Here is a 25,010-nt window from a genome sequence, read left to right as displayed (position 1 = left end):
ATTATATATACTGGTGGTCAGGTCACTGGTCACTAGTCACACTGGCAGTGGCACTCCTGCAGCAAAAGTGTGCACTGTTTAATTTTAATATAATATTATGTACTCCTGGCTCCTGCTATAACCTATAACTGGCACTGCAGTAGTGCTCCCCAGTCTCCCCCACAATTATAAGCTGTGTGAGCTGAGCAGTCAGACAGATATATAATATATATAGATGATGCAGCACACTGGCCTGAGCCTGAGCAGTGCACACAGATATGGTATGTGACTGACTGAGTCACTGTGTGTATCGCTTTTTTCTGGCAGAGAACGGATATATTAAATAAACTGCACTGTGTGTCTGGTGGTCACTCACTATATAATATATTATGTACTCCTGGCTCCTGCTATAACCTATAACTGGCACTGCAGTAGTGCTCCCCAGTCTCCCCCACAATTATAAGCTGTGTGAGCTGAGCAGTCAGACAGATATATATAATATTATATATAGATAATAGATGATGCAGCACACTGGCCTGAGCCTGAGCAGTGCACACAGATATGGTATGTGACTGAGTCACTGTGTGCTGTGTATCGCTTTTTTCAGGCAGAGAACGGATTATAAAGTAAACTGCACTGTCCTCACTAGTAAACTCTCTCCACTCAGTCTCTACACTTCTACAGTAACAGTACTCCTCCTAGTCAGCTCCAGTAAATCTCTCTCAGTCTCTTATAATCTAAATGGAGAGGACGCCAGCCACGTCCTCTCCCTATCAATCTCAATGCACGTGTGAAAATGGCGGCGACGCGCGGCTCCTTATATAGAATCCGAGTCTCGCGATAGAATCCGAGCCTCGCGAGAATCCGACAGCGTCATGATGACATTCGGGCGCGCTCGGGTTAACCGAGCAAGGCGGGAAGATCCGAGTCGCTCGGACCCGTGAAAAAAAACATGAAGTTCTGGCGGGTTCGGATTCAGAGAAACCGAACCCGCTCATCTCTAGTTAATATGTCCTTAATATCCACAATCATGTACTGAATGCTCCTTGCCAATATTGGATCTAATCAGGAAATATTATGGCCGACATAGGAATCAGTATCCGAGTCAGTATCGATGTGTAGTAACATTTTTGCGGGCCTGAGTGAAAAGAAGCATAGCCATGAACATCACATCTTTTCTCTACGTCTGTGTCTGGGACACAGATTTATCCAACCTCACTCTGATATTACTGAAACTTTCACCCAGTCAGTTATTGGTGGTGCCAACAGGGCCACCATCATATGTCTGCATTCCTAATATAGTTTCCTCTTGGGAAAAACATTCAGCCACCGACATGTTGACACACATGTACCAAGTACCCACAGACACATCGGCTTATGGGGGATAGACCTACAGTAAATCTGTCAGAGGGACAGAGAGGATTTTTCAGCTCACAATCCAGCGCCAAAAGTACACAGTCTGGGAAATAATAAACTCTATAGTGATAGACTTGTTACGCTCTATAGATGTGATGGTGAGGTGAGGAAGAAGCCCCGCCGCTGTAATGGCACGCTTCTGTCCTGCTCAGAAACAAATAATTAATTACGCTGGCGGGGTAAGTACAGTGCCCAGGCACTAATGTCCACTTTTGCCAGCCTTTTGTGAGGAATTTATGCTGCCCAGGGTGCCCCCCTTCCCCACCCACACGCCCTGCACCCTGCAGTGCCTGTGTTTGTGTGGGAGCATGGCGCACAGCATTCCGCTCGCTGCGTGGTACCTCAGAATGCCGTCACTGGAGAAGAAGTCTTCTGTTCTTCTGCTACTCGCCTGTCTTCTGACTTCTGGCTCTGTAAGGGGGTGATGGCAGGCTACGGGAGTGGGCATCTAGGCGTACCTAGCGATCAGCACCCTCAGGAGCTAATGGTGTCCTGTCAGCCAGAAGCAGAGCCATTGAACTCACTAGAAGTTGGTCATACTTCTCTCCCCTAAGTTCCACGAAGCAGGGAGACTGTTGCCTGCAGCCTCCCTGAAAATAAGAAAAACTAACATAAGTCTTTTCAGAGAAACTCAGTAGAACTCCCCTGTAGTGCATCCAGTCTCACTGGGCACAATTCTAAAACTGGAGTCTGGAGGAGGGCAGAGCCGAAACTAGGGAGGGGCTAGGGGGGGCATGTGACCCGGGCGCGGGATTTGATAGGGCGCTGGGATCAGCTGGGTCTGACACAGCAGAGAATCTATTGAAGAAAAATGGGATTTGTAGTCATGTGTGCTACTGCTTAGACTTTATGCAGTAGCATAGAGACTACAAATCCCATGAGGCATTGCAGAAAGCTGGCCACGGCTGCTGGAGCTAGGGAGTCAGGGTAACGTCTAGTTTCCCTTCCTAAGCAGCGGCGGCAAGCCCAAAAAAGTATACTGCCCGCCCGCACGAGCTACGAATGTGGTCAGCTACTGACCTTTTTCTGGCCCCACACAGCATTGCATTCAGCCCGACAGCACAGTGATGGATGGAAGCAGGACAGCGAGAGACGGAGGTAAAACACACACACATATTCACTGTGACTGGTGTTAACCCCTGCAGCTCATTCAAACTACTGCTCATTTTCACCACTGTGACAGCTACAGATATACAGATATATACAGATATATATATATATATATATATATAATAAAATAGAAAAATAAAAATAAAAAAATAAGAAACAAATTCAACACAGATATCCCTCAGACCAGCAGACACCAGTAATACACACATGATAGATATATATAAAGCCCTAGCGTGTATATATGTACACAGCCACATACATACATATATTATATATATATATATATATATATATATATATATAAGATTATCACAGAATGAGAATCCGGGAAGCCGCACTGACACTCTCAGAGGTATAGTCCAGGTGTCCGGTCAAGCAGGTAAATATATCATCACATGTCCACGCAATCACAAAGACAGGACCAGCACACTGTAGTTTTGTCAAGAAATGCTGTATTATAAACGTGAATAAAGTTACAAGGCTCGTCATATACTCATCGTTTGATCAGCACAGGGAAACACAGTAGACCACCCAAACAGCCGTTTTCGGACTTAATCCTTCATCAGGGGAATAGCCTTACAAAGTGCCATAGTGCCATGTGCAAAATAAGCCTGTATAAAGTGCCAAAAAATCTGTTCACTTGTGTGCTCTATTTAAACACACTTAATGGAGCTTACCTGCTACACCTGTGACCGTCATCACTCCCTTCCGTTCAGACCCGTCACACCGCCCGGCCGGGGTGCACCGCAGCCGGAACGCACGCCAGCGAACCACCCGGCCGGAAGTCCGGACACGCGACACGCACGCGTCACCCAACCGGAAGTTCGGACCCGTGAGCCGCACCGTGCGTCCCACCAGCGGCGCAGACACCAGCCGTTAAGGGCAGCAAAGCCAAAATCAAAAGTGAGTGTGTCCGGGACACATTGCAGCTGGTCGCATCCACAACAGTATACAAAAGACTTATCATAAAAACCTAATCATATTCACCAGCAACCAACCCAGTGAATGCTCCTCGATACTGTTCTGTATCGGGTCCATATATTTATGAACCGTCCACTACAATAATTAAAGAGCGACAACGATGATCATTTGCCCCGATGCAAGACAGTATCGACAGAGTTAACATATACACATAAAAATAAATAAAAAATGGAGAATGATAATGAAACAATCTGCTGATTAGACCCAAAGTACTTGCAATAACTCTCTATACTTAATTCTACCATATTATAGGGATCTTCAATCTATCACCAGTGCCAGCATTACAAGAATGAAGCAAATGAGCATTCTTCATTAAGTCCATTAGGGACCATCGCATCAAGCATGTAGATCCATCGGCACTCTTGCTGTAATAGCAGTCTGTGTCTATCTCCTCCTCTTCTCAAAGGTGGTACATGGTCTATAGGCATAAATTTAAATTCACCTAATTTGTGTCCCATAGTCACAAAATGCCTAGCCACCGGTGGCGTGCTTCCATCCATTTTTTGATACGCCTTTTTTATGGAGGACCTGTGCATCGCTATCCTCTCCTTCAGCATACGTATCGTCTTCCCTATATAAATTTTCCCACAGGGACAGAGTATCAGGTATGTCACAAATTTAGTGTCACATGACATCCGAAATCGTAGCGGGTATGTTGTTCCTTTAGTTGGATGACTGCATGTCTTTCCTGTCATCATAAAGCTGCAGTTCCCACAGCCATGGCACTTAAAGGCACCCTTTTGTAGCTGCAGCCATCTATTGCCCCTGCCAACTCTGGGGCTAATGTCAGAAAAAGTCACCTCCTCTTTCATTTTTATTTATTTATTTTTGGGGGGGGGGCGCAAAATTTCTGTCTTGCCCCGGGTGCCGTTAGTCCTAGTTTCGGCCCTGAGGAGGGGCATAGAGGGAGGAGACAGTTCACACCCTTTGAAAGTCTTAAAGTGCCCATGTCTCCTGCGGATCCCGTCTATACTCCATGGTTCTTAATGTGATCCCAGCATCCTCTAGGATGTATGAGAAAACAAATAACGCACACACGAGGAGGAGGGAACAAAGGAAGCTATAAGGAGGGGAGGGGGGGGGGAAGGTAAGGTAGTAAAGGGATATTGGATAAACTACAACCTTATACATATTCATTAATGTACCAGTAGTTAGAAGTAGAAGAGCTCTAACAGAAACCACAAAGCTTATCTAAAGCCACACCACACTGGATATGCCCAATCTCATTTGATCTTTGAAGCAAAGCAGTATTGGACTTTGTTACTACCAAGCAGTCTCCCATCCATGTATTATCAGATTATTTAGGTGTTTTTAAACTACCAACACCCTTTTCTTGGTACTGTACATTTAATTTTTACACATATTCTTTTATGTACCAGAAGTTAGAAGTAGAAGAGCTCTAACAGAAACCACGAGCTCATCTACAGCCACAGCACACTGGATTTGCCCAATCTCTCCTGATCATGGAAGCTGAGCAGTGTTGGTCCTGGTTTTAGTACTTGGATGGGAGACCACCAGGAAATACCAGGAGCTGTGTGTATTTTTACAATACCAACACCGTTCTCTTGATGCATTCCATTTTGAAACATTGGGGCAGATCTATTAAGCCTGGTGAACTGATTAAGTAAAACAATACAAAAGAATATAACCAGGCGCTAATACATCATCACCATATTCTGGTGATCAAATTACTGGTATTAAAAATTATGTACAAATAATACTGCAATTAATGTATACTTAAGCTGCAGGAGAGAGCTTGACTTGGGGTAAATCAAGTAAAAAAGAACCGGCACTTTAAAGTCTCCGGTAACACTGGAACACTGAACTAATCTCCTCTTGCGCTATAAATAGTATGATATGGCTCAAAGTTCAATAAAAACAAATAAATAATTTCATATATTCTATATTTTTTATTACATATAAATATATATATATATATATATATACTTTACAATAAACTATTAGACTGGTCAAATAAAATCACTAACAATATATTTGCATAGCTATAGGAGGTGGATCTTAGATAAACTCTGTGCACAGAGAAATTTTCAAAAATAAAAATCAGTCCATATATTGGATTAAAAAATCAATTTACCAGCTGTAATTCTCACCCATGTAGTAGATAACATATTTATAAGTTGTTATATATTGGAATTCCTCAATATGCTGCCACTTGGCAAAGGAGATGATATTGTGCAAAATAACCGCTCCACACTGGAGCCTTACGTGTAGCTTGCACCAGTTGTTCTAACACGGGAGAGTCCAATGACAGAAGAGACGGTCTCGGGCTGCAGGAACGGCGCTTCACTGGCGCCTGCTGTGCTGAATAATTACCCGACTTCCAAGCTCTGAGTCCACGCCTCCAAGTGCCGTATGCAGACACCACAGTCACGGTTGTGTTCTCCCGATCTCCGTTTAGTCCACGGATATTACCGCTAGATGATGGTATATTTTGGGGGTGCAAATAAGGCTGGTATAAGGGTCCAATGACTCTCCCGTGTTATAACAACTGGTGCAAGCTACACGTAAGGCTCCAGTGTGGAGCGGTTATTTTGCACAATATCATCTCCTTTGCCAAGTGGCAGCATATTGAGGAATTCCAATATATAACAACTTATAAATATGTTATCTACTACATGGGTGCGAATTACAGCTGGTAAATTGATTTTTTTATCCAATATATGGACTGATTTTTATTTTTGAAAATTTCACTGTGCACAGAGTTTATCTAAGATCCACCTCCTATAGCTATGCAAATATATTGTTAGTGATTTTATTTGACCGGTCTAATAGTTTATTGTAAAGTGTGTATATATATATATATATATATATATATATATATATATTTATATGTAATAAAAAATATAGAATAAATGAAATTATTTATTTGTTTTTATTGAACTTTGAGCCATATCATACTATTTATAGCGCAAGAGGAGATTAGTTCAGTGAACTGATAAAGTGCAAGGTGATAAAGTACAAGCCAGTCTGCTCCTAACTGTCATTTTTCAAACCCAGCCTGTGACATGGCAATTAGGAGCTGATTGGCTGGTACTTTATCACCATGCAAATTATCATTTCACCAGGTTTAATAAATCGTCCGCTTATTCATTTATGTACGAGTAGTTAGAAGTAGAAGAACTCTAACAGAAACCCACACCACACTGTATATGCCCAATATCACCTGATTTTAGGCCTGGTTTGTTCTTGGATGTGAGACCACCTGGGAATACCAGGTGCTGTAGGTAGTTTTATACTACCAACACCGTTCTCTTGATGCATTCTATTTTGAAACTTATTCATTGATGTTGAAGTTAGAAACAGCAAAAATCATCTACAGCCGCATCACACTGGATATGTCCAATCTCATCTGATGATGGAAGCTAAGCAGTGTTGTGCCTGGTTTGTTTTTGGATTTCAAGTCCTGCCTTCTGGTTTGGCCACGGCACCTCGGATATTCACCAAGGTCATGGCCGTGATGACGACCCTTCACCATCAGAGAATCAGGATCCTGCCAAATCTGGACGACTTGCTGATCCTGGTGAACTCCCAAGAGGTTCTCCACAGTTATCTGGAACTGGCGGTCCAATTCCTACAAGTCCACGGGTGGCTCATCAACTGAAAAAAGTCCTCGCTGGTCCCTGCTCGGAACATGGTGCACCTAGGGGCACTGCTGGACACACACAGCCAACAATTGTTTCTGTCTCCAGAGAAAGTCCTGAAAATTCAGGACCGTATCTTTCTCTCTCGCCCAAGAGTGTTGATACACACGGCGATGCAAGTACTAGACCTCATGGTGTCGGCTTTCGATATGGTAGAGTACGCTCAATTTCATTACCGCCCTCTGCAGAGGTTAATCCTCTCCAAGTGGGACGGCCTGCCTCATCGGATAATGTCTCAAATGATCTCCTTGACTCCGGAGGTTCGTCTGACACTGAGCTGGTGGCTACAGGACCAACAGTTGAGCAGGGGCCATCCCTTCTGGATCTCCAACTGTGTCCTCCTGACAATGGATGCCAGTCTTTTGGGCTGGGCCACGGTGTTGGAGCAACACTTTCTCCAGGGCGGTGAACCAGGGAGGAATCTCTCCTCCTGATATACATTCTGGAATTGCAGGCAGTGTTCAATTAATTGACACTGGCCCTGCCTCTAGTACAGAACAGGCCTGTTCAAGTACAATCTGACAACGCCACCACGGTAGTGTACACAAATCATCAAGGCGGCACTCGAAACTAGGCGGCACTCGAAACTGCATGGCAAAGCTGGAAGTATCAAAAATCCTCCGTTGGGTAGAATGTCATCTGACAGCAATATCGGCAGTGTTCATTCCCGGAGTCCTCAACTGGGAAGCGGATTTCCTCAGTCGTCCGGACGTTCACGCTGGAGAGTGGAGAGGCCGCAGCAGAAATGTCTGCACTGGTGTCAGTAGGTGACTGAGGCAGGGATGACTGGGAGATAGTGGGTGACTGAAGCATGTATGAGTGGGAGATAGTGGGTGACTGAGGCCGGGGTGACTGGGAGATAGTGGGTGACAGGGAGATAGTGGGTTACTGTGGGAGGGGTGATAGGAAGGGGTTGGGTAAGTATGGGAAGAAAGTGGGTGACAGGGATAATAAATGACTAAGGCAGGGGTGATAGGGAGATAGTGGATGATTGTGGCAGGGGTGACAGGGACAGTAAGAGACTGAGGCAGGGGTGACAGGGATAGTGGCTGACTGAGGCAGGGGTGACTGGGAGATAGTGGGTGACTGAGGCAGGGTTGACAGGGATAGTGGGTGACTGAAGCAGGGGTGATAGGGTGACAGTGGGTGACTAAAGCAGGGGTGACTGGTATAGTGGGTGACTGAGGCAGGGATCGCAGGTATAGTGGTTGACTGAGGCAGCGGTGACTGGGAGATAGTGGGTAACTGAGGCAGGGGTGACAGGGAAAGTGTGTGACTCAGGCAGGGGTGACAGGGAGATAGTGGGCAGCATATCTCTGCCTCACTGCAGCAGCACATTCCTGCTTCAATGACAGCAGCACATCCCTGCCTCGCTGACAGCAGCACATCCCTGCCTCGCTGACAGCAGCACATCCCTGCCTCGCTGACAGCAGCACATCCCTGCCTCGCTGACAGCAGCACATCCCTGCCTCGCTGACAGCAGCACATTTCTGCCTCGCTGACAGCAGCACAGCACTGCTTCGCTGACAGCAGCACATCACTGCTTCACTACCAGCAGCACATCCCTGCCTCACTGGCAGCAGCACATCCCTGCCTTACTGACAGCTGTATATAGGGCCTAATTCAGACCTGATCCCTGCTGTGCATATTCACACAACAGGAGATCAGGTCTGAAGTGCGTGTGTGCTGGTGCCGCAGTGCACCGGCACATGCCAGAGATGCGATCAGCATCTCTGCCCAGTGAGCGCCTCTGCCTGATTGACAGGCATAGGCGGTCACTGGGCAGGAGGAGTCGGGCCAGTGGCGTTGTGCCGCCATTTTGGGGGCACAGTCCGGACAACGCAGACATGACCGGACCGTATGGGGGTGGGCCGAGACGGCTGCGTGACCCGGACAGCAACGGGCCTTATTTACTAAAATCTCAGATAAATTTTATGGCATTTATGTGCAGTCTAGTTTGCACAGTTGATAGAGTGTTGATCTTGCACTATCAATGTAAGCCTCACATAGGTTTGATACACATGTAAGTTTGTTTTTATTTTACTACATTGTGGTTTGTGGCTCTATACCATGTAATGCATGTCTTTTAACAGTAGTCAAGTCTTCCAATGTGCTTGTTAGTGAAACACAATAGATAGCTTTATTTTATTTTGTTTCTTCAAATATTGAATGCATATGTCTTATAACTTTTTTTTTTTTTTAATATATATATACATTTTTATTATAAGATTTCTCTGACGTCCTAGTGGATGCTGGGACTCCGTCAGGACCATGGGGAATAGCGGCTCCGCAGGAGACAGGGCACAAAATTTAAAAGTTTGACCACTAGGTGGTGTGTACTGGCTCCTCCCCCTATGACCCTCCTCCAAGCCTCAGTTAGGTTTTTGTGCCCGTCCGAGCAGGGTGCAATCTAGGTGGCTCTCCTAAAGAGCTGCTTAGAAAAAGTTTGTTAGGTTTTTTATTTTCAGTGAGTCCTGCTGGCAACAGGCTCACTGCAACGAGGGACTTAGGGGAGAAGAAGTGAACTCACCTGCGTGCAGGATGGATTTGCTTCTTAGGCTACTGGACACTAGCTCCAGAGGGACGATCACAGGTACAGCCTGGATGGGTCACCGGAGCCGCGCCGCCGACCCCCTTGCAGATGCCGAATAGAGAAGAGGTCCAGAAACCGGCGGCAGAAGACGTCTCAGTCTTCATGAGGTAGCGCACAGCACTGCAGCTGTGCGCCATTGCTCTCCGCACACTTCACACCAGCGGTCACTGAGGGTGCAGGGCGCTGGGGGGGGGCGCCCTGGGCAGCAATGTAATATACCTATTCTGGCTAAAATATATCACATATAGCCCCTGGGGCTATATGGATGTATTTAACCCCTGCCAGGTTCCAAAAAAAACGGGAGAAGAAGCCCGCCGAAAAGGGGGCGGGGCCTATTCTCCTCAGCACACAGCGCCATTTTCCTGCCCAGCTCCGCTGCGAGGAAGGCTCCCAGGACTCTCCCCTGCACTGCACTACAGAAACAGGGTAAAAACAGAGAGGGGGGGCACTTATTGGCGATATTTATAATATTTGAGCTGCTATAAAGGGAACACACTTATTAAGGTTGTCCCTATATATATTTATAGCGCTTGGGTGTGTGCTGGCAAACTCTCCCTCTGTCTCCCCAAAGGGCTAGTGGGGTCCTGTCTTCTATCAGAGCATTCCCTGTGTGTCTGCTGTGTGTCGGTACGTGTGTGTCGACATGTATGAGGACGATGTTGGCGTGGAGGCGGAGCAATTGCCTGTAATGGTGATGTCACCCCCTAGGGAGTCGACACCAGAATGGATGGCTTTGTTTATGGAATTACGGGATAGTGTCAGCACGCTACAAAAGTCGGTTGACGACATGAGACAGCCGGCAAACCAGTTAGTACCTGTCCAGGCGTCTCAGACACCGTCAGGGGCTGTAAAACGCCCTTTACCTCAGTCGGTCGACACAGACCCAGACACTGACACTGAATCCAGTGTCGACGGTGAAGAAACAAACGTATTTTCCAGTAGGGCCACACGTTATATGATCACGGCAATGAAGGAGGCTTTGCATATCTCTGATACTGCAAGTACCACAAAAAGGGGTATTATGTGGGGTGTGAAAAAACTACCGATAGTTTTTCCTGAATCAGAGGAACTGAATGAAGTGTGTGATGAAGCGTGGGTTACCCCAGATAGAAAACTGCTAATTTCAAAGAAGTTATTGGCATTATACCCTTTCCCGCCAGAGGTTAGGGCGCGCTGGGAAACACCTCCTAGGGTGGATAAGGCGCTCACACGCTTATCAAAGCAAGTGGCGTTACCGTCTCCTGATACGGCCGCCCTCAAGGATCCAGCTGATAGGAGGCTGGAGAATACATTAAAAAGTATATACACACATACGGGTGTTATACTGAGACCAGCAATCGCCTCAGCCTGGATGTGCAGTGCTGGCGTGGCTTGGTCGGAGTCACTGTCTGAAAATATTGATACCCTGGATAGGGACAGTATTTTACTGACTATAGAGCAGTTAAAGGATGCATTTCTTTATATGCGAGATGCACAGAGAGATATTTGCACTCTGGCATCAAGAGTAAGTGCGATGTCCATATCTGCCAGAAGAAGTTTATGGACGCGCCAGTGGTCAGGTGATGCGGATTCCAAACGACATATGGAAGTATTGCCGTATAAGGGGGAGGAATTATTTGGGGTCGGTTTTCAGCGCACAGTGGGCTCACTCGCAGGTGGACCCCTGGACCCTGCAGGTAGTATCTCAGGGTTACAGGTTGGAATTCGAGAAGTCCCCTCCTCGCCGTTTCCTAAAGTCTGCTTTGCCAACGTCTCCCTCCGACAGGGCGACGGTATTGGAGGCCATTCACAAGCTGTATTCTCAGCAGGTGATAGTCAAGGTACCCCTCCTACAACAGGGACAGGGGTATTACTCCACGCTATTTGTGGTACCGAAGCCGGACGGCTCGGTAAGACCGATTCTAAATCTAAAATCTCTGAACCTGTACATACAAAAAATTCAAGTTCAAGATGGAGTCACTCAGAGCAGTGATAGCGAATCTGGAAGAAGGGGATTTTATGGTGTCCTTGGACATCAAGGATGCTTACCTTCATGTTCCAATTTGTCCTTCACACCAAGGGTACCTCAGGTTCGTGGTCCAAAACTGTCATTATCAGTTTCAGAGGCTGCCGTTTGGATTGTCCACGGCACCCCGGGTCTTTACCAAGGTAATGGCCGAAATGATGATCCTTCTTCGAAGAGAAGGCGTCTTAATTATCCCTTACTTGGACGATCTCCTGATAAGGGCAAGATCCAGAGAACAGCTGGAGGTCGGAGTAGCACTAACCCAAGTAGTGCTCCAACAACACGGGTGGATTCTGAATTTTCCAAAATCCCAACTGATCCCGACGACACGTCTGTTGTTCCTAGGGATGATTCTGGACACTGTTCAGAAAAAGGTATTTCTTCCGGAGGAGAAAGCCAGGGAGTTATCCGATCTAGTCAGGAACCTCCTAAAACCAGGAAAAGTATCTGTGCATCAATGCACAAGAGTCCTGGGAAAAATGGTAGCTTCTTACGAAGCGATTCCATTCGGCAGATTCCATGCACGAACTTTTAAGTGGGATCTGCTGGACAAATGGTCCGGATCGCATCTGCAGATGCATCAGCGGATAAAATTGTCCACAAGGACAAGAGTGTCTCTGCTATGGTGGTTGCAGAGTGCTCATCTGTTAGAGGGCCGCAGATTCGGCATACAGAACTGGGTCCTAGTGACCACGGATGCCAGCCTGAGAGGCTGGGGAGCGGTCACACAGGGAAGAAACTTCCAGGGCGTGTGGTAAAGCCTGGAGACGTCTCTTCACATAAATATACTGGAGCTAAGAGCAATCTACAATGCTCTAAGCCTGGCAAAACCTCTGCTTCAGGGTCAGCCGGTGTTGATTCAGTCAGACAACATCACGGCAGTCGCCCACGTAAACAGACAGGGCGGCACAAGAAGCAGGAGGGCAATGGCAGAAGCTGCAAGGATTCTCCGCTGGGCAGAAAATCATGTATTAGCACTGTCAGCTGTGTTCATCCCGGGAGTGGACAACTGGGAAGCAGACTTCCTCAGCAGACACGATCTGCACTCGGGAGAGTGGGGACTTCATCCAGAAGTCTTCCACATAATTGTAGTCCATTGGGAAAGACCAATGGTGGACATGATGGCGTCCCGCCTCAACAAAAAACTGGACAGGTATTGCACCAGGTCAAGAGACCCTCAGGCAATAGCTGTAGACGCTCTGGTAACACCATGGGTGTACCAGTCAGTGTATGTGTTTCCTCCTCTGCCTCTCATACCAAAAGTACTGAGAATTATACGGCAAAGGGGAGTGAGAACGATACTCGTGGCTCCGGATTGGCCAAGAAGAACTTGGTACCCGGAACTTCAGGAGATGCTCACGGAAGATCCGTGGCCTCTACCTCTAAGACGGGACCTGCTTCAGCAGGGACCGTGTCTATTCCAAGACTTACCGCGGCTGCGTTTGACGGCATGGCGGTTGAACGCCGAATCCTAAGGGAAAAAGGCATTCCGGAAGAGGTCATCCCTACCCTGGTAAAAGCCAGAAAGGAGGTGACTGCACAACATTATCACCGCATTTGGAGAAAATATGTTGCGTGGTGTGAGGCCAGGAAGGCCCCGACGGAGGAATTTCAACTGGGTCGATTCCTACATTTCCTGCAAACAGGATTGTCTATGGGCCTCAAATTAGGGTCCATTAAGGTTCAAATTTCGGCCCTGTCGATTTTCTTCCAGAAAGAATTGGCTTCAGTTCCTGAAGTCCAGACTTTTGTAAAAGGAGTACTACATATACAGCCCCCGGTTGTGCCCCCAGTGGCACCGTGGGATCTTAATGTAGTTTTGGATTTTCTCAGATCCCATTGGTTTGAGCCACTCAAATCGGTGGATTTGAAATATCTTACATGGAAAGTAACCATGCTACTGGCCCTGGCTTCAGCCAGGAGAGTGTCAGAATTGGCGGCTTTATCGTATAAAAGCCCATATCTGATTTTCCATTCGGACAGGGCAGAACTGCGGACGCGTCCTCACTTTCTGCCTAAGGTGGTTTCAGCGTTTCACCTGAACCAGCCTATTGTGGTGCCTGCGGCTACTAGCGATTTGGAGGATTCCAAGTTGCTGGACGTTGTCAGAGCATTGAAAATATATATTTCAAGGACGGCTGGAGTCAGAAAATCTGACTCGCTGTTTATACTGTATGCACCCAACAAGCTGGGTGCTCCTGCTTCTAAGCAGACGATTGCTCGTTGGATTTGTAGCACAATTCAACTTGCACATTCTGTGGCAGGCCTGCCACAGCCTAAATCTGTCAAGGCCCATTCCACAAGGAAGGTGGGCTCATCTTGGGCGGCTGCCCGAGGGGTCTCGGCATTACAACTCTGCCGAGCAGCTACGTGGTCAGGGGAGAACACGTTTGTAAAATTCTACAAATTTGATACCCTGGCTAAGGAGGACCTGGAGTTCTCTCATTCGGTGCTGCAGAGTCATCCGCACTCTCCCGCCCGTTTGGGAGCTTTGGTATAATCCCCATGGTCCTGACGGAGTCCCAGCATCCACTAGGACGTCAGAGAAAATAAGATTTTACTTACCGATAAATCTATTTCTCGTAGTCCGTAGTGGATGCTAGCGCCCATCCCAAGTGCGGATTGTCTGCAATACTTATACATAGTTATTGTTACAAAAAAATCGGGTTGTTATTGTTGTGAGCCGTCTGTTCAGAGGCTCCTACGTTTGTCATACTGTTAACTGGGTTCAGATCACAAGTTGTACGGTGTGATTGGTGTGGCTGGTATGAGTCTTACCCGGGATTCAAAATCCTTCCTTATTGTGTACGCTCGTCCGGGCACAGTATCCTAACTGAGGCTTGGAGGAGGGTCATAGGGGGAGGAGCCAGTACACACCACCTAGTGGTCAAACTTTTAAATTTTGTGCCCTGTCTCCTGCGGAGCCGCTATTCCCCATGGTCCTGACGGAGTCCCAGCATCCACTACGGACTACGAGAAATAGATTTATCGGTAAGTAAAATCTTATTTTTCAATGACACAAAACCATCCAAGTTGCAGATTATGGATTGTGAAGGACAAATCAACCATATAAACAATTTAAGCAATTTAAATTGCATGCAGGTAGTAGAATATCAAACTCCTTGGATGAGAGTGGGTCGTAATAAACTAGGATAGAAAAGAATACAGTAGAAAATAAGATTTTAAACCTACCGGTAAATCTTTTTCTCGTAGTCCGTAGAGGATGCTGGGGACTCCGTAAGGACCATGGGGATAGACGGGCTCCACAGGAGACATGGGCACTTTAAGAAAGACTTTAGTTCTGGGTGTGCACTGGCTCCTCCCTCTATGCCACAGTTAGAGAAACTGTGCCCAGAGGAGACGGACAGTATGAGGAAAGGATTTTGTTAATCCAGGGCAAGATTCATACCAGCCACACCAATCACACCGTATAACTTGTGATAAACTACCCAGTTATCAGTATGAAAAAACAACATAGCATCAGTGCAGGACCGATGCAACTATAACATAACCCTTATTGAAGCAATAACTATATACAAGTATTGCAGAAGTAGTCCGCACTTGGGACGGGCGCCCAGCATCCTCTACGGACTACGAGAAAAGATTTACCGGTAGGTTTAAAATCTTATTTTCTCTAACGTCCTAGAGGATGCTGGGGACTCCGTAAGGACCATGGGGATTATACCAATGCTCCAAAACGGGCGGGAGAGTGCGGATGACTCTGCAGCACCGATTGAGCAAACATGAGTTCCTCCTCAGCCAGGGTATCAAACTTATAGTATTTTGCAAAGGTGTTTGAACCCGACCAAGTAGCAGCTTGACACAGCTGTAGTGCTGAGACCCCTCGGGCAGCCGCCCAAGAAGAGCCCACTTTCCTCGTGGAATGGGCCTTGACCGATTTCAGTAACTGCAATCCAGCCATAGAATGCGCTTGCTGAATCGTGTTACAAATCCGGCGAGCAATAGCCTGCTTTGAAGCAGGGGCACCAATCTTGTTGGTTGCATACAGGACAAACAGCGCTTCAGTTTTCCTGACTCTAGCCGTCCTGGCCACGTAAATTTTCAAAGCCCTGACCACATCAAGTAACTCGGAATCCTCCAAGTCACGCGTAGCCACAGGCACCACAATAGGTTGGTTCATATGAAAAGATGAGACCACTTTTGGTAGGAATTGAGGACGGGTCCGCCATTCCGCTCTATCCACATGGAATACCAAATATGGGCTTTTATGTGACAAAGCCGCTAATTCCGACACTCGCCTAGCCGAAGCCAAGGTTAATAACATGACCACCTTCCACGTGAGATAATTTAACTCCACTGTTTTAAGTGGTTCAAACCAGTGTGATTTTAGAAAACTTAACACCACGTTAAGGTCCCAAGGTGCCACCGGAGGCACAAAAGGAGGCTGAATATGCAGCACTCCTTTTACAAAAGTCTGAACTTCTGGAGGAGAAGCCAATTCTTTTTGAAAGAAAATGGATAAGGCCGAAATCTGGACCTTAATAGAGCCTAATTGTAGGCCCAAATTCACTCCAGTTTGTAGGAAGTGAAGGAAACGGCCCAGATGGAATTCTTCCGTAGGAGCATTCCTGGCCTCACACCAAGAAACATAATTTCGCCATATACGGTGTAATGTTTTAACGTTACATCCTTCCTAGCCTTTATCAGCGTAGGGATGACCTCAACCGGAATGCTAGGATCCGGCATTCAACCGCCATGCCGTCAAACGCAGCCGCGGTAAGTCTTGGAACAGACAGGGCCCCTGATGCAACAGGTCCTGTCTTAGAGGGAGAGGCCACAGATCTTCTGTGAGCATTTCCTGCAGATCCGGATACCAGGTCCTCCGTGGCCAATCTGGAACAATGAGGATTGTTCTCACTTTTCTTTGTCTTATTATCCTCAACACCTTGGGTATGAGAGGAAGAGGAGGAAATACATAGACCGACCGGAACACCCACGGTGTCACTAGGGCATCTACAGCTACTGCCTGAGGGTCTCTTGACCTTGCGCAATACCTCTGTAGCTTTTTGTTGAGCCGGGACGGCATCATGTCTATCTGTGGCAGTTCCCACCGACTTGTAATCTGTGCAAAGACTTCCTGATGAAGTCCCCACTCTCCCGGATGTAGGTCGTGTCTGCTGAGGAAGTCTGCTTCCTAGTTGTCCACTCCCGGAATGAACACTGCTGACAGTGCGCTTGCGTGATTCTCCACCCAGCGAAGAATTCTGGTGGCTTGTGCCATCGCCACTCTGCTCCTTGTGCCGCCTTGGCAGTTTACATGAGCCACTGCGGTGACGTCTGACTGGATCAGAACCGGTTGGTCGCAAAGTAAGGTCTCCGCTTGACGTAGGGCATTGTATATGTTGATGTGAAGACAAGTCTCTTGACTTGACCAAAGACCTTGGAAATTTCTTCCCTGTGTGACTGCTCCCCAACCTTGGAGGCTTGCGTCTGTGGTCACCAGGATCCAGCCCTGAATGCTGAATCTGCGTCCCTCGAGAAGGTGAGCACTCTGTAGCCACCACAGGAGTGATACCCTGACCCTGGGGGACAGGGTGATCAACCAATGCATCTGTAAATGTGACCCGGACCACTTGTCCAGTAGGTCCCATTGGAAAGTCCTCGCATGGAACCTGCCGAATGGAATGGCCTCGTATGATGCCACCATCTTTCCCAGGACTCGAGTGCAGTGATGCACTGACACAAGTTTTGGTTTCAATAGGTTCCTGACAAGAGTCATGAGTTCCTGGGCCTTATCTATCAGAAGATAAACCCTCTTCTGGTCCGTGTCCAGAATCATGCCCAAGAAAGACAGACGAGTAGTAGGAATCAACTGCGACTTCGGGATATTGAGAATCCAGCCGTGTTGCTGTAACACTTTCAGTGAAAGTGATACGCTGTTCAGCAACTGCTCTCTTGATCTCGCTTTTATGAGATCGCCCAAGTACGGGATAATTGTGACACCTTGCTTGCACAGGAGCACCATCATTTCCGCCATTACCTTGGTGAAAATTCTCAGGGCCATGGAGAGACCAAACAGCAACGTCTGAAATTGGCAATGACAGTCCTGTACCGCAAATCTGAGGTACGCCTGATGAGGTGGATAAATGGGGACATGAAGGTATGCATCCTGTACACAAATGCGGACAACAGGTGTCAAGCCGTGTGTTGCCTTTGTCAAGCTGTAATAAGTAGGGATAAGGATGTTAACCACCTCGGAACATCCTCCCTTATACGACACCTGCAGCGCATTCATCATAAGTCAGTGACAAGTTCAAAAACTTTGGATGACAGCGGAAGCAGTCCACTGACCACTAAATCCCTTCCTCTTGTAACCAAGCTCCTGCAAACCACACCACCAACTCCCTCAGTGTCAATTTCCTCCTTAGACAGGAGAGCCAATAGTCCTGCAGGCCATGTCACTGGCAAGTCTGACGAGTCCTCTCCTGCCTGGGATTCCTCCGATGCATCCTTGAGTGTAACGCCTACTGCTGCTGGCGCTGCTGTTGTTGCTGCTGGGAGTCGATCGTCATCCCAGAGGGGAAGTCGGAAGACCACTTGTACTACTTCCAGTAAGCAATTGACTGTCCAACAGTCCTTTGCGAGGAAGATGAAATATCACAGCAGTCATCCTGCTGCAAAGCGGATAACTCAGGTCTTGTCAGCCTGGGTGGTGAGAAACGTGGTTCCGGTATCCATCGTTAATTTACAGGCAACTAGAGACTTGATTGAGGTACTGTGTCCCCGGTACCAAATACCCTCTAGGTTCCATTTCTCTAGGCAGGCGATACCGAAAATGTACACAGACCTCAGAAAAAGAGTCACCAGTGTCCTAAAAAATGCAGTTGTACCCAATGTCCACTTGTCTGTGGTTAAGTGGAGCAGGGCAGACTCAGGACTATATGACTGTGACAGCCCACTGGGTAGATGTATTGCCCCCCGCAGCAAGAACAGCAGCGGCGGCACCAGTAGCAGCATCTCGCAATTGCCAACTCGTTCCTAGGCAGGCTACGCTTTGTATCACCGCTTTCCATAAGAGGCACACAGCTGACAACCTCTTACGGAAACTGAGGAACATCATCGCAGAATGGCTTACCCCAATTGGACTCTCCTGGGGATTTGTGACATCGGACAACGCCACCAATATTGTGCGTGCATTACATCTGGGTAAATTCCAGCACGTCCCATGTTTTGCACATACATTTAATTTGGTGGTGCAGAATTATTTAAAAAATGACAGGGGCGTGCAAGAGATGCTGTCGGTGGCCCGAAGAATTGCGGGCCACTTTCTGCCTTCAGCCACCGCATGTCAAAGACTGGAGCACCACCAAACATTCCTGAACCTGTCCTGCCATCATCTGAAGCAAGAGGTGGTAACGAGGTGGAATTCAACCCTCTATATGCTTCAGAGGATGGAGGAGCAGCAAAAGGCCATTCAAGCCTATACATCTGCCCACTAAATAGGCAAAGGAGGGGGAATGCACCTGACTCAAGCGCAGTGGAGAATGATTTCAACGTTGTGCAAGGTTCTGCAACCCTTTGAACTTGCCACACGTGAAGTCAGTTCAGACACTGCCAGCCTGAGTCAGGTCATTCCCCTCATCAGGCTTTTGCAGAAGAAGCTGGAGACATTGAAGGAGGAGCTAAAACAGAGCGATTCCACTAGGCATGTGGGACTTGTGGATGGAGCCCTTAATTCACTTAACCAGGATTCAATCTGTTGAAATCAGAGCACTACATTTTGGCCACCGTGCTCGATCCTAGATTTAAAACCTACATTGTATCTCTCTTTCCGGCAGACACAAGTCTGCAGAGGTTCAAAGACCTGCTGGTGAGAAAATTGTCAAGTCAAGCGGAACGTGACCCGTCAACAGCTCCTCCTTCACATTCTCCCGCAAGTGGGGGTGCGAGGAAAAGGCTAAGAATTCCGAGCCCACCCGCTGGCGGTGATGCAGGGCAGTCTGGAGTGAGTGCTGGCATCTGGTCCGGACTGAAGGACCTGGCAACGATTACTGACATGTCGTCTACTGTCACTGCATATGATTCTGTCACCTTTGAAAGAATGGTGGAGAATTATATGAGTGACTGCATCCAGGTAGGCACGTCAGTATGTATACTGGCAGGAAAAAGAGGCAATTTGGAGGCCCTTGCACAAACTGGCTTTATTCTACCTAAGTTGCCCTCCCTCCAGTGTGTACTCCAAAAGAGTGTTTAGTGCAGCCGCTCACCTTGTCAGCAATCGGCGTACGAGGTTACTTCCAGAAAATGTGGAGAAGATGATGATCATCAAAATGAATTATAATCAATTCCTCCGTGGAGACATTCACCAGCAATTGCCTCCAGAAAGTACACAGGGATTTGAGATGGTGGATTCCAGTGGGGACGAATTAATAATCTGTGAGGAGGGGGATGTACACAGTGAAAGGGGTGAGGAATCGGAGGATGATGAGGTGGACATCTTGCCTCTGTAGAGCCAGTTTGTGCAAGGAGAGATTGATTGATTGATTCTTTTTTGGTGGGGGCACAAACCAACCAGTCATTTCAGTCAGTCGTGTGGCAGACCCTGTCGCTGAAATGATGGGTTCATCAATGTTTTTCTTTTCAATCTAAGCCCCTGCAGTTTTCTGTAAGCATCTGCTTCGCTATGATGATCAACAAGTCACATAGGCAAACACTCAGGGCTGGAGGCGTAGATCTTAGGACCAGCTGCTACAAGCATGGCAGAGGTGTCACTATCACTGGTGACACCCAGAGAGGTGGCGAAGGAGATTGTAATGCAGTGCACGCAGATAAGCAGCGCAATGGTAAAAAGGAGGCATGGTCTCATAGGTAGGGGCGTGGCCTGAATCACCATTTTGTTGCTCCGGGTATCCCGGGGGTTGGGGGCTGCACCCGGGGACTAGTGTGTGAGTGGTGCTGGCTCCTGCACAGTGACAGAAACTGGGTGTTGCACGTAATGTCACAGTGAAACACCCATATTCTGTCACTGAAGAAGAGCCGGCACTTTGGTGTCACCCCCCTTGGCGGGTGACACTCGGGTGTGTGCCGCAACCCTGTTGTGATGCCACTGACCCATGGGAAGCTTTACGTGGCTTACCCATGTGTTAGTAGCCCCAAGCATCTTTTGTGTTAGTCCCTGAAGAAAAACTTCAAATATTGTTTACAATTTTGTAATCAATGGGCCTAATTCAGTAAGGATAGCAAATTCTGCTAAGTAACAGAATTTGCAATCCTTTTGGTTCGCATGCTGGGGCCACCCATCACAGGGCATGGCCACCCAGCATGCCGCCTCCCTTCTTGACCACGCTGAAATTGCAGTCTCAGTGCAGTTCAGCGTGATCATAAAAAATGGGTTAGCCTCCTGTTGGTGCAGACTGTACGTGTGCGCAGGAAGCCGCCACCATTTTTGTGATCGCAGTGGCTGCATGTGATGTCATGCAGCCGCTCTGACCACGCCTCCTGTTTCTCCGTTGCCGACCCCATTTTGTAGCCCTGCCCCTGCACCGCTCCATCTCCGACTTTGAAATGGATTGTTGCTGACCCCCCCCCCCGCACCGATTGACAGTCAGAGGTGATCGCATTATCTGCGGGGTGCCACAGAAAATGCAGGCGCATGCGTATGCTCTTAGCAATTTTTGCAGTTGGATTGCTTATTGCGATTACAATCCAACCTGAATCAGGCTCTATTACCTATCACAATGCACTGCAGGTAGTACAAAATGGGGTTAATATAGGAGAAAAACCCCCAGAGCTGTGCTCCTTAACTGTCCCTGGTGGCTAGTGGAGCAGCTGCCCAGTAATCAGTGTCCACGCCAGTGCGCACACGGCCCGCCCCCTACAGCCACGCTGGATCTCGGTATAGTGTGGGCACAGAAGCCCCTTACCTCCCTTTCATCAGCGGCCTCGTGATCCCGGAGGGCGGTGTGTGTGTGACTGACCTTAGGACGAAACCGGAGCCTCCGCTGCAGTGACCCAGCAACCAGGGCACGGGAGTATACTGCGCCGCTGGGAGTGATGGAGCTGCAGTAAAGATGTCTATTAGACCTAGCCTGCTGCAGCCCTTGTAGATTCTTATAAAAAAAGTTCTTCTTTTCTTGTCAAAATTAATAGCTAAGAATAGGCTGCCTGAGGCAGCCCCCTGTTAAGTGGCCTACTACTGAAGGCACCAACTACAAACTGAGCTCCCTGTTCATGGAAGCGAGGTTATAGAGCAGGGGGCGCTGAGCATCTTGGGAACAGTCAAAAGCTTTGAGCCTGTTGGTGCCTCAGATCAAGATCCTACTCTACACCCCAATGTGAATCCTTGTGGAGTCCAGTGTACCCCACAGAAGAAATGAATGTGTCACACCCATTGGCAGCAACATTAGAATAGCTGCTGATGGGCACAATTGAGAAAGGAAGGGGGGAAAACATTTGAATCCAGCACATATATGTAATTTGAATATGTAATTTGTACCTTCCTACTTTAAAATGTAATGGATGAACCTCACCCTGTGAGAACTATCTTTATGATCAAGAGATCTCATATGCAAGATAAGTATGTGTTGGCAGAGGCGCTCACTGGGCAGAGATGCTGATCGCATCTCTGGCATGTGCCGGTGCACTGCGGCACCAGCACACACACACACTTCAGACCTGATCTCCTGTTGTGTGAATATGCACAGCAGAGATCAGATCTGAATTAGGCCCTATATACAGCTGTCAGTAAGGCAGGGATCTGCTGCTGCCAGTGAGGCAGGGATCTGCTGCTGCCAGTGAGGCAGGGATCTGCTGCTGCCAGTGAGGCAGGGATCTGCTGCTGCCAGAGAGGCAGGGATCTGCTGCTGCCAGTGAGGCAGGGATCTGCTGCTGCCAGTGAGGCAGGGATCTGCTGCTGCCAGTGAGGCAGGGATCTGCTGCTGTCAGTGAAGCAGTGATCTGCTGCTGTCAGTAAGGCAGTGATCTGCTGCTGTAAGTAAGGCAGGGATGTGCTGCTATAAGTGAGGCAGGTATGTGCTGCTGTCAATGAGGCAGGGATGTGCTGCTGTCAGTGAAGCAGGGATGTGCTGCTGTCAGCAAGGTAGTGATCTGCTGCCCACTATCTCCCTATCACCCCTGCTTGAGTCACACACTTTCCCTGTCACCCCTGCCCCAGTTACCCACTATCTCCCAGTCACCGCTGCCTCAGTTAACCACTATACCTGCGACCCCTGCCTCAGTCACCCACTATACCAGTCACCCCTGCTTTAGTCACCCACTATCTCTGTCACCCCTGCCTCAGTCAACCACTATCTCCATATCACCCCTGCCTCAGTCACCCACTATCCCTGTCACCCCTGCCTCAGTCTCCTACTGTCCCTGTCACCCCTGCCACAGTCATCCACTATATCCCTATCACCCCTGCCTTAGTCACTGACTATCTCCCAGTCACCCCGGCCTCAGTCACCCACTATCTCCCACTCATACATGCTTCAGTCACCCACTATCAACCCACTGCTAAATTGTGCTTCCTAGCTGTTTTTATAAAATCACTGAATCAAATCTAACTCTGATTACATCAGAGAAGGCCAGGTACCCTACACCAGAACAGGGGGTTTGAAATTTTGACTTGTCTACTTAAAGATCACCAAAATCTGATAACAAGGTCAATTACGTCCCTGGTTGGGATTGAACCACCAACCTTTTGGTTAGTAGCCGGACACACTAACCGATTGCGCCACAGAAACACTTTGCAAAAAGTACATACTGACAAAGGCTAATAAGCATTCATCTAGAACGTTTCCTAGAAAAACTTTAAAAAGTCAATAATCTGGAGAGTTTTTGTAAGATGTTTCTTCCATCAACCAATGAAGAAACACATTGGTACTTTCCCATGATGAGTGAGTGCTTCAGGATCTCTTGCACTTACATGTGCAGCAGAGTAATGGAAGCATGCTGGGCCCATTACCCAGAGGTAGGCAGATTGAAACTATCCTCTGCTATATGCATTTTTTTTGTTAATTAAAGTAATCAAAACTGGGATTGATATTTTTGCTCTTTTATTTTTACTTAAAGTACAATAACTTTTAACATTTTAATTTGTTTTAATAGTATATTGACAGTATAGTTTTCTTTAAAAAATCCACTTAATTTTCTTTACCCTATTATTAAAAGGGTAATTGACAAAAACAAACTACATTGTCACCAGAAGAGCAATACAAAATGTACAAGTGATATATTAAAATCATCTTTCCAGCTTGAATTTCAATGATGCATTGGGGCAACGATTTTGTGAGAAACATCTTCACCCTTAAATAAAGATTTTCTTAATTCCTTACCTGTGTGCTAATTAGATGTCACCTTGTTTTCACATTAAACAGACTTCTACATGAGAAAGCAGCAAGGATGCAGTGGCGTTAATGTTTCCTGGTGTCAACCTGTATTATTTCAGTAGACATTGAAATGAGGATGCATCTTGCTGCCTTTCCAATGGAGCAAGTTTAATTTAGTAATAGGTGAAAAACCATCCCTACAAAGGTGTTAATCAGAGACTTGGCTTTGTGGACACTTTTTAGAGAACAAATTTGTTAGCATAAAAATAAAGGCAGAAAATGAAGAGCTGTTTAATCACTCAATTGGATTTTTCTACCAGCATATTTTTTTCTCTGCAACCCATTGCTAAATTGTGCTTCCTAGCTGTTTTTTATAAAATCACTGAATCAAATCTAACTCTGATTACATCAGAGAAGGCCAGGTACCCTACACCATAAGAGGGGGTTTGAAATTTTGACTTGTCTACTTAAATATCACCAAAACCTGATCACAAGGTCAATTATGTCCCTGGGTGGGATTGAACCACCAACCTTTTGGTTAGTAGCCATACACACTAACCGATTGCGCCACAGAGACACTTTGCAAAAAGTACATACTGACAAAGGCTAATAAGCATTCATCTAGAACGTTTCCTAGAAAAACTTTAAAAAGTCAATAATCTGGAGAGTTTTTGTAAGAATTTTCTTAAATCAACCAACGAAGAAACACATTGGTACTTTCCCATGATGAGTGAGTGCTTCAGGATCTCTTGCACTTACATGTGCAGCAGAGTACTGCAATGGAAGCATGCTGGGCCCATTACCAAGAGGTAGGCAGATTGAAACTATCCTCTGCTATATGCATTTTTTTGTTAAAGTAATCCAAAACTGGGATTGATATGTTAGATATTTTATGTTTACTTAAAGTACAATGACTTTTACCATTTTAATTTGTTTTAATAGTATATTGACAGTATTGTTTTCTTTCAAAAATC

At 47.0% G+C, this 25,010-nt stretch overlaps 1 non-coding gene across 1 annotated transcript; it reads right to left on the bottom strand.

Annotated features, from left to right (window-relative positions):
* Positions 1-24,539: 24,539 nt before the first annotated feature.
* Positions 24,540-24,613, bottom strand: TRNAS-ACU (transfer RNA serine (anticodon ACU)). The gene has a single exon. It is a non-coding gene; the product is annotated as a tRNA-Ser (tRNA).
* Between the last annotated feature and the right edge of the window lie 397 nt (positions 24,614-25,010).

The sequence above is a fragment of the Pseudophryne corroboree genome, unplaced genomic scaffold (genome assembly GCF_028390025.1).
Source record: "Pseudophryne corroboree isolate aPseCor3 unplaced genomic scaffold, aPseCor3.hap2 scaffold_1063, whole genome shotgun sequence".
NCBI classification, from domain to species: Eukaryota; Metazoa; Chordata; class Amphibia; order Anura; family Myobatrachidae; genus Pseudophryne; species Pseudophryne corroboree.
The sequence above is the reverse complement of the archived record's forward strand: the minus strand, read 5'-3'. Positions and strand labels throughout refer to the sequence as shown.